General features: G+C 33.3%; 1 long non-coding RNA gene across 1 annotated transcript; it reads right to left on the reverse strand.

Annotated features, from left to right (window-relative positions):
- Positions 1-808: 808 nt before the first annotated feature.
- LOC133240089 (uncharacterized) lies at positions 809-3,448 on the reverse strand. Its single transcript, XR_009734100.1, has 2 exons — positions 2,831-3,448; positions 809-2,685 (listed from the first exon to the last, which is right to left on the reverse strand). It is a non-coding gene; the product is annotated as an uncharacterized LOC133240089 (long non-coding RNA).
- Between the last annotated feature and the right edge of the window lie 5,239 nt (positions 3,449-8,687).

Here is an 8,687-nt window from a genome sequence, read left to right on the forward strand (position 1 = left end):
GTTAGGGTTTTCCATAAAAGTGGCTAAACTGGGTCTGTGTGCAGAGAAGCTCTGCATGCTGGCTGTACTTTTTGCTTCCCCCACATCTTGGTTGCAGCCAGGGCAAATAAATCATGCAGTCTCAAATACGTGTTTGTCCTGCCTAGCCTATCTCATGTTATCACTGCAAGTTTATTTTTGGGTTTCTGCAAAAATTGGCTGGGATCATCATAGCTTCTTTTACTGTGTCTTTCCCTGGCCTCCGCCTACCCCCTCAACTCCCTTCCTGTGGAGTTGAGCCCAAGACAATGTGGGTGCAGACCTGAGGATGAACTATCTATATTTACCATGTTTTATCAGTATTTTTTTAAGCAATTCTGTGTATTCAAAAAGGTATTTTTAAAAGGATTAAATGCATCTTTATTTTTATTATTTTTTATTATTATTATTATTATTATTTTTTTACTTTACAATATTGTATTGGTTTTGCCATACATCAACATGCATCCGCCATGGGTGTACACATGCTCCCCATCCTGAATGCATTTTTAAAGACAAAAGCTTTTATGAGAAGATGTTTAAAGTCACTTTATTCAACTGGTGTATGCTGACTGTCCTGGGCATATCAATGGGAGATAAAATTTAGAAAGCTATTCACCAAAGTTCTGCCTAAATATTTTACATGGGGATTGATTTTAGTTATAATAGTAGAGACATGGACAATTTGTAAAAATGAGTTTCAAAATTCTTGGACCTGTCTTTGAATGATGGGCAAAATGAACATTTATAATTGTGTCCAGGAAGATCATTTATGCCACTGCACAGTGGATCAATTTGGTAAATGTGATAGATTTTAATGTTGTCTTCATAATGCAAATTTTCAAAAACAATATCTGATATTTGTCTTAGGTACGTAAGATTCTGAGGTTAAATACCACGTGGAAGATAAGGATGGCAAATTGTATTCATTTCCATTTAAAGAATGAATTAACTAATGCATTGTCATCCCTGTTTCAAAAGGCTACCAAGACTCTTTTTTGAAAAGTATGCTGTTTCTTTCAAAAATGCCCTTCACCTCACATAGTTGAAACAAATGAGATGCGTTTAAAATTAAAAAATGCATTTCCTTGTTTCTGGATATGACAGAGTAGCTTGTATTAGACCAACGCTCTCAATGAGAACATCAGTAAAAACTTGTGTAACATGCAAATGAAACAAGACAAAAGCCATTGGAAACAAGACAAACCAGCCAGGAATTTGTTAAAACAAGATTTAAGAGCACGTTATTTACAAAAGTCACACTAAAAATAAAAGATCAGAAAGACTATAAAAAAAGGATGAAAAAAATAAAAAATATTACCAAAGGAAGGCTCAAAGAGAAATCTTCATATTTGGCAACATTTAATTCAAGGCAAAAAATAGAATTAGAGTTAAAAGGAAATATGCACTAGTAAAAGACACACTAGAACAAGAATTTCAGCCACCATAAACCTATGCTCTCAAAACAAAATAGCTTCAGAATATTTCCAGAAATTTAGAGAGAAAACATGTTTTTCAATATTTGTACTTGAGCATATTTATGCATTAATATCAGACTTGGAACTCATACAGACAAATGATCTATGAAAAATCAGAGCAGTTAGATTAATATTCTAGGTATTAGATATATATGGAACTTTGAATTTAAAAGACAAAAAACAAAAGCAGGGAAAACAAATTGGTTTTGATTACATGAGAAATATTTACAAAAACTGACGGCATATTAGGCCACAATGGTAATTTCAATAAATTCCACAGACTTACCATTCTCACAATAAAACAAAATCAGAAGTCAATAATAAAAGGCAAGATTTTAAAAATTCACATATTTGTAGAAACTAAATTATGTATTGTGAAATTACCCTTGGACTAAAAAGGGAACAATGAAATGCTTGATATTAAATGGCAATAAAACATAACATGTCCAAATTTATTTGACATAGCTAAGGCAACACAGAGAAGATATTTATAGATTTAAATACATTGCCCAGAAAACGAAAGAAGTTAAAAACCACAAACTAAAACTTCAACTCAAGAAGTTAGAAAAATAGCAGCAATGGAAATACAAAGAAATATGATTGAAAGATATAATAAAGATAAAGAGAAAAGAACAGAATCATATTTTTTAAATCAACAGAAAACACTAACAAAATTAAAAGGTGGTTGTTTTGTAAGATTAATGACACTTATGGCAAAAGTGATCAGCAATACTGGAGCATTTGTAAATAAAGAAAACTGAAATAACTACAGTTTGTTATTGTATGGTCTTTGTTTTTTGAATGTTGGGTTTTAAACCAGGTTTTTCACTCTCCTCTTTTACCTTCATCAAGAGGCTCTTTAGCTCTTCGCTTTCTGTCATTAGACTGGTATCATCAGCATATCTGAGGTTGTTGATATTTCTCCCAGCAATCTTGATTCCAGCTTGTTATTCATCCAGCCCAGTATTTCTCACGATGTATTCTGCATTTAAGTTAAATAAGCAGGGTGACAATATACAGCCTTGACGTACTCCTTTTTCTGTTTGGAACCAGTCTGGTGTTCCATGTCCAGTTCTAACTGCTGCTTCCTGACCTGCATACAGGTTTCTCAGGAGGCAGTTAAGGTGGTCTGGTATTCCGATCTCTTTAAGAATGTTCCACAGTTTGTTGTGATCCACACAGTCAAAAGCTTTTGAGCAGTCAAAGAAGCAGAAGTAGATATTTTTCAGTCAATAAATATGAAACTTAAAACTTAAAAAGTTCTAAATAAAATGTAAATTAAATAAATTTAAAAGTATATGAAAAATAATTAATAATGATCAAGTAGAACTTACCCTGGAAGTAAGAGGATGGTTCACCTTCAGAGTATCCATCAGTGTGATTCTCCACATTAACAGATTAAAAGAGAAAACTATGAATATTTAGGAAAAAAATTTGAAAAATTCAACACCTATTTATGATTAGTAAACTCAAAATTCTCATTTACTTAGTAACATTTGTTAAGCAAACCAAAAATTTAGAGGAAATCTAATAAGTTCATGGGCCAGTTTCAAATTCATTTTCCTATGATGGACAAGACAAGGATGGCCATTGTCATCCCTTTTGCTTAAGTTGCAAGTGATCCTGTGAATGAAAGCTAAGCAGTCTAAGAATTGAAGAATTAGAGATAATAGCAATATTATCTGGAGACTATAGTGATGCTGCAGCTAGAAATCCAAACCAAAACTTTAAAGTACCATAAATAATAATAGAGTTTAGTTAGTTGATGGATACAAGATCATCTTAGAAAAACCTCTCTACCTTCTAGATAACCAAATGGAAGTTAAAAATAACAATTAAAAAATCAGTCCTGATAAAAATAAAAATGATTAAATAACTGGAATAAGAAAATTATATAAATAATCTAAGGAGAAAAAATTAAAAACTAACAAACTACAGAAAATGATCTTAAATGGGAATACAGTCCATGCTGTTGGATTTAAAAACATCATATTATAATAATGTCGATTTAAAATAATATGAATACATGGTAGTTTTATTCATAATAGTAAAAACTGAAAACAGCTCAGGTAGCCACCATCTTTTTAACTGAAATACATTTGACTTATGACATCATATTCAGTTCAGTTCAGATCAGTCACTCAGTCGTGTCCGACTCTTTGCAACCCCATGAATCACAGCACTCCAGGCCTCCCTGTCCATCACAAACTCCCGGAATTCACTCAAACTCATGTCCATCCAGTCAGTGATGCCATCCAGCCATCTCATCCTCTGTCGTCCCCTTCTCCTCCTGCCCCCAATCCCTCCCAGCATCAGTCTTTTCCAATGAGTCAACTCTTCGCATGAGGTGGCCAAAGTACTGGAGTTTCAGCTTTAGCATCATTCCTTCCAAAGAAATCCCAGGGCTGATCTCCTTCAGAATGGACTGGTTGGATCTCCTTGCAGTCCAAGGGACTCTCAAGAGTCTTCTCCAACACCACAGTTCAAAAGCATCAATTCTTGATTCAATGTTTATATTTATTGTGAAATGGTCACCACAATAAGTCTAGCTAATTCCATTACTTACACAATTACCTTTTTGTGTGTATTCAGAATTTTTAAGATCATTTTGATGCAGGTCTGCGGCTGCACAGGTTAGGTTTGTGCATTTGCAATGCTTGTAGAAAAGTTAACCTGCATTTCACTATACTATGTACACCTTACTTAAAAAATATAAGTAACCTTGTATTTATATAATTCTAATTAATGATATGCACATTGAAGTTCTTATTGGTAAAAATATACTGATGTCTGTAAAAACTTTGAAATGCATTAAAAAATAAGACTGAATAAATAAACAAATAAATAATGAAATAAAATGAATGAAATATAATCCATATAAAAATTATTGGATTTTTTTTTAAAGAATTGGATAAACTAAACTGTAAATGAAGGAATAGGCACACTAACAGCTAGTTAACTCTGAAGAAGAAAGTAAGCTCATCCTACCACACATTAAGATTTTGAGGCCAAAATTATAAAAGCAGTATAATATTGGTCCAAGAACAAAAAAATGACTAACAGAGCAAAATAGGAACTTCAGGAAAAATTTATGTGTATAAGAAAACTTTATTATTAAAATGAAATCTAAAACCAAATGCCAAAAAAAAAGTAAAGTGTAGAAAACAGACTTATTCATGGAGAAAGTAAGAACGGGGAGTTAGCTAACACTGTATCCAGACATATTCTCTATTTATTAAAGACCAAACTGTGAAAAAAAAGTTAAAAGTTTTAACTTAACAGAAGATAATGTAGGGAATGGTTGTTGTGACCTGAAATAGAATTAAGGAAAGTAACTTCATAATTAAAACCCTAAAAATATGAATCATAGGGTAAAAAGAGATTAATTTGATTATATCAATATTTACAACTTCTGTTCAATGACTGTGGGAAAACATAATAGTCAATTGACAGACTGGAAAAAAAAATCAAGTCATTTCATTATCTACAGTATACAAGGACTTCCACTAAATGACCAAGAAAAAGACAGGGACTCCAGCTAAAAAATAAGGAAAAGATAGGAAATGTATAAGCAAGAAAACCTAAAAGGTTGGTTATCTCACTGTTGTGTTTTGATGGCAAGAATTTGAAGGGTATCATAAAGAATGGGAAAAAATATGAATATCTATTATGAAATTTTAAAAATTCAAAAAAGAAAAGTATGCACAGCTGTGATTTTAGCATGAAGCTTAAACTTAATGAGTTTTGTTTCTGAGTCTGAAAATGAGTGGATGTGTATCCCTGAATAAATAAAATACATGCATCCTCCTAAAATACATGCTGTCTCTCTCTCAAGGCATGAAGGGAGAGGATTGTATAAGTTGATTATGCTTTGAAGACCAACATAAGAACTTTTACTCAATGCTTCTGTAAATCAGCAAAGTATTCTCATTCCTTGGATTTGCTGATTGTTTTAATAGAGACGTTTTGATCTGTGATGTCTTAGCTTTTTTTTTTTTTTCCTTGCCTTTATGGTTGAATGATAAAGTTCTACTCATGCAGCAAACATTAATAGTTCTTGAGTGTTACTTTGTGCCAAGTGCAATGCTGTGAAAGTTACAGAGTGAAGTAAGACACAGCTCCTGTTTTTAGTAGGAAGGCTGCCATTGACTGATCTCAATGTGGAGCAAATAGACCACGGCCCATGAAGACCCATTCTCAAAGAACACCAAGTTTGTTCCTCTAAATTATACTGATGACAAAACTTTGGATATTTTAAGAATACATCCTTTCTTTAGTGCTTCACACTTTTTTATTTTTTGGTTTTAAATATTTTTTTAAATTTTTTATTTTATTTTTTAACTTTACAATATTGTATTGGTTTTGCCATATATCAACATGATATATGGCAGCTAAAATCACAGCTGTGCATACTTATCTTTCTTTCATCAAAATTTGAGACAGTCAATTTTGATGGATGTTTTATTTTTCTTTTAAAAATTAAATTTTCAGTCACTTCTTACTAAATTGTCATAAAAGATTTATTTTTACAATTGCAGGATATATGAAAATGAAAGGGAGTGGTATGTAAAAGATATATTTAAGGTAAGAAGTGTTCCTTGAAACTATGAAGTATCAAATAGATGCAAGCTGACAAAGCATTAGATAAATAGACCCTTTTTTGTTTGTTTTTTTTATAAAATGTAATAAAAGGTTTTTCGTTATGGTCAAAAAAATAAATAAATAAAAATTCAAAAAAACTCTTAAAAGTTCTAAGGATAGTTAATGGCAGAAAAGATCAGAGGACATAAAGAGGAGTAAGTTGTAGGTTTCCCCAAATTCCAAGTGTGTGAATTGTGTGGAAAAGAAATACAAGATGCATGACTGTAACTCGCATTCACGGCACCTTTAATACACGTGAAGGAAGAGCTCCTACACACCATGTACTAGGGACATAATTATATGTTGGCTGTCAGACTGGTGTTTATAGGGTTTTATGATATAAGGAAAACTATAAATGGATTCTTAGGATTCTCTGCCATCAAGATCATAGTTCTAACTTCAAAAGTCAAAAATATTTTTAAATTTATTGTTTCACTATTTCCTTTCACTTTTTTCTCCTGATCTTAAGATCAACACATTGATTTCTTTGTACATTTGCATGTATTTGCATGTAACTTCTACATGGTAAATAAGAACTCTGTAAGAGTCTTGAGGTATTTCTTAAGCTGGATTTTAAATTATCAATAAGAACTTAAACATTAATATTTTTAAAATATATATTATTATATAGACATGAAAACACGCATGTGTATGCACTCGTGCAGCTGACCAAACCTACACAGTGTATTAACAAGCAGAGACAGCACTTTGCCAACAAAGGTCCATAGAGTCAGAGCCATGGTCTTCCTGGCGGTTGTGGACCATTGTGAGAGTCGGACCATAAAGAAGGCTGAGCACCAAAAGACTTATGGTTTTATGAACTCTGGTGTTGGAGAAGACTCTTGAAAGTTTCTTGGACAGCAAGGAGATCAAATCTAAAGGAAATCAACCCCGAATATTCACTGGAAAGACAGATGCTGAAGCTGAAGCTCCAGTACTCTGAACACCTGATGCAAAGAGCTGCCTCATTGGAAAAGACCCTGATGCTGGGAAAGATTGAAGGCAGAAGGAGAAGGGGACGACAGAGGATGAGATGGCTGGATGGCATCACTGATTTAATGACACAAGTTTGAGCAAACTCTGAGACTCTGAAGGACAGGGAAGCCTGGCGTGCTGCAGTTCATGAGGTTGCAAATAGTCAGACACGCCTTAGAGACTGACAACAACAACACACTATACTTTGAAGAGCTTACATCGCTTCACTCCAAAGCATGGGGGACTTTGATGATCATTTCTAAGTATTTAACATTAAGCTTGACATCATGGTGAGTCCTGCACCTCAGGTATTTTCAACTTAGCTACAAAAAGAAAAGGTTTGCGATTTTATACTACACACATAGGCTTTTAAATACAAAATACCTCTCCAAGGACATCTTTTCAAGCATGTGTGTGCACTATTTATTTCCCTAACTTCTTTGCAAGGGTGACACCCGTGTTTGCTCAGGTTCTGTCCTGAACATGGTGCCACTGGACATCTTTGTCCACCTGGACATCTTTGATATCAGGAATATCTTTATTCTTTTGAAACGTACTCATTATTATCAGGCAATTTTATATCCTCATTTTGAAAACTTCTGACAGGTGGCAGGAAACTTCTTTTAGCCAAATCAGTATATTTTTCCAGTTTTCTAGTTGATAGAGATAGAGTGCTTAACTCTAAAAAGTTACAGTTTCTGGAAAACTTCATATTGGAAACACGAAAAGTTACAAAGTAGGAACAAGCTTAGCAATTAAAACACTTCGTTGAAATCACAGAGGGAAGTAAGATGGTAGCTGCCTGGTGCTGGAGGGAGGCACAGTGGGGAGCTACGTTTTAGTGGCCACAGGGTCTCAGGTTTACATCATTTCTCGAGATGAAGAGAGGTCTGGAGACAGATGGTGGTGGTGGCGGTGCAGCTTTATGGGCATATGTCACACCACTGACATGTCCGCTCCAAAGTGGCTAGGATGGCAAATTTTATGTGTATTTTATCACAATAAAAATGGGAAAGAAAACCTCATAGACCTAAAGTCTCAAGTAACCTGTGCCAGTAAATAAGGATCTGCTTGTTGATTTTCAATGTTGTTATTAATATCAGTGCCTCAGCTATATTTTACATTTCAGGTTGTTATTTATATATTCTGCCATAAATATACATACATATTTATATAGGTATACCTACTTGAATGGAATCATTGAGTAGTACCAAAATAAAGTTTACAAGTGCCTTATATGTCACGAAACATTATGTAACCACTGGGAATGTTTACCTTTCAAAAGCAATAGACAAACACTACACAGAGAAAACTATGCTAATTATATTTAGTAATCCTTAATGGAAAGTCCACTAGACTAGAAATTAATCACTGTTAATATTAAGTCAGTTCAAATGTTTCAAATTCTAAGATAAAATATTTTTCCTGATGTAAAATAGAAAATTTTGTATAGAATCAGAAAACAGAAAATGGTATGATATTAAAGAGAAGAATGAAAAGTAATAGTTGTATTAAATACATTCGGGGGAAATATCTGGAAAGCAAAACAAAAAAAGAAATTACAACAATTACAGC

The sequence above is a fragment of the Bos javanicus genome, chromosome 27 (genome assembly GCF_032452875.1).
Source record: "Bos javanicus breed banteng chromosome 27, ARS-OSU_banteng_1.0, whole genome shotgun sequence".
NCBI classification, from domain to species: domain Eukaryota; kingdom Metazoa; phylum Chordata; class Mammalia; order Artiodactyla; family Bovidae; genus Bos; species Bos javanicus.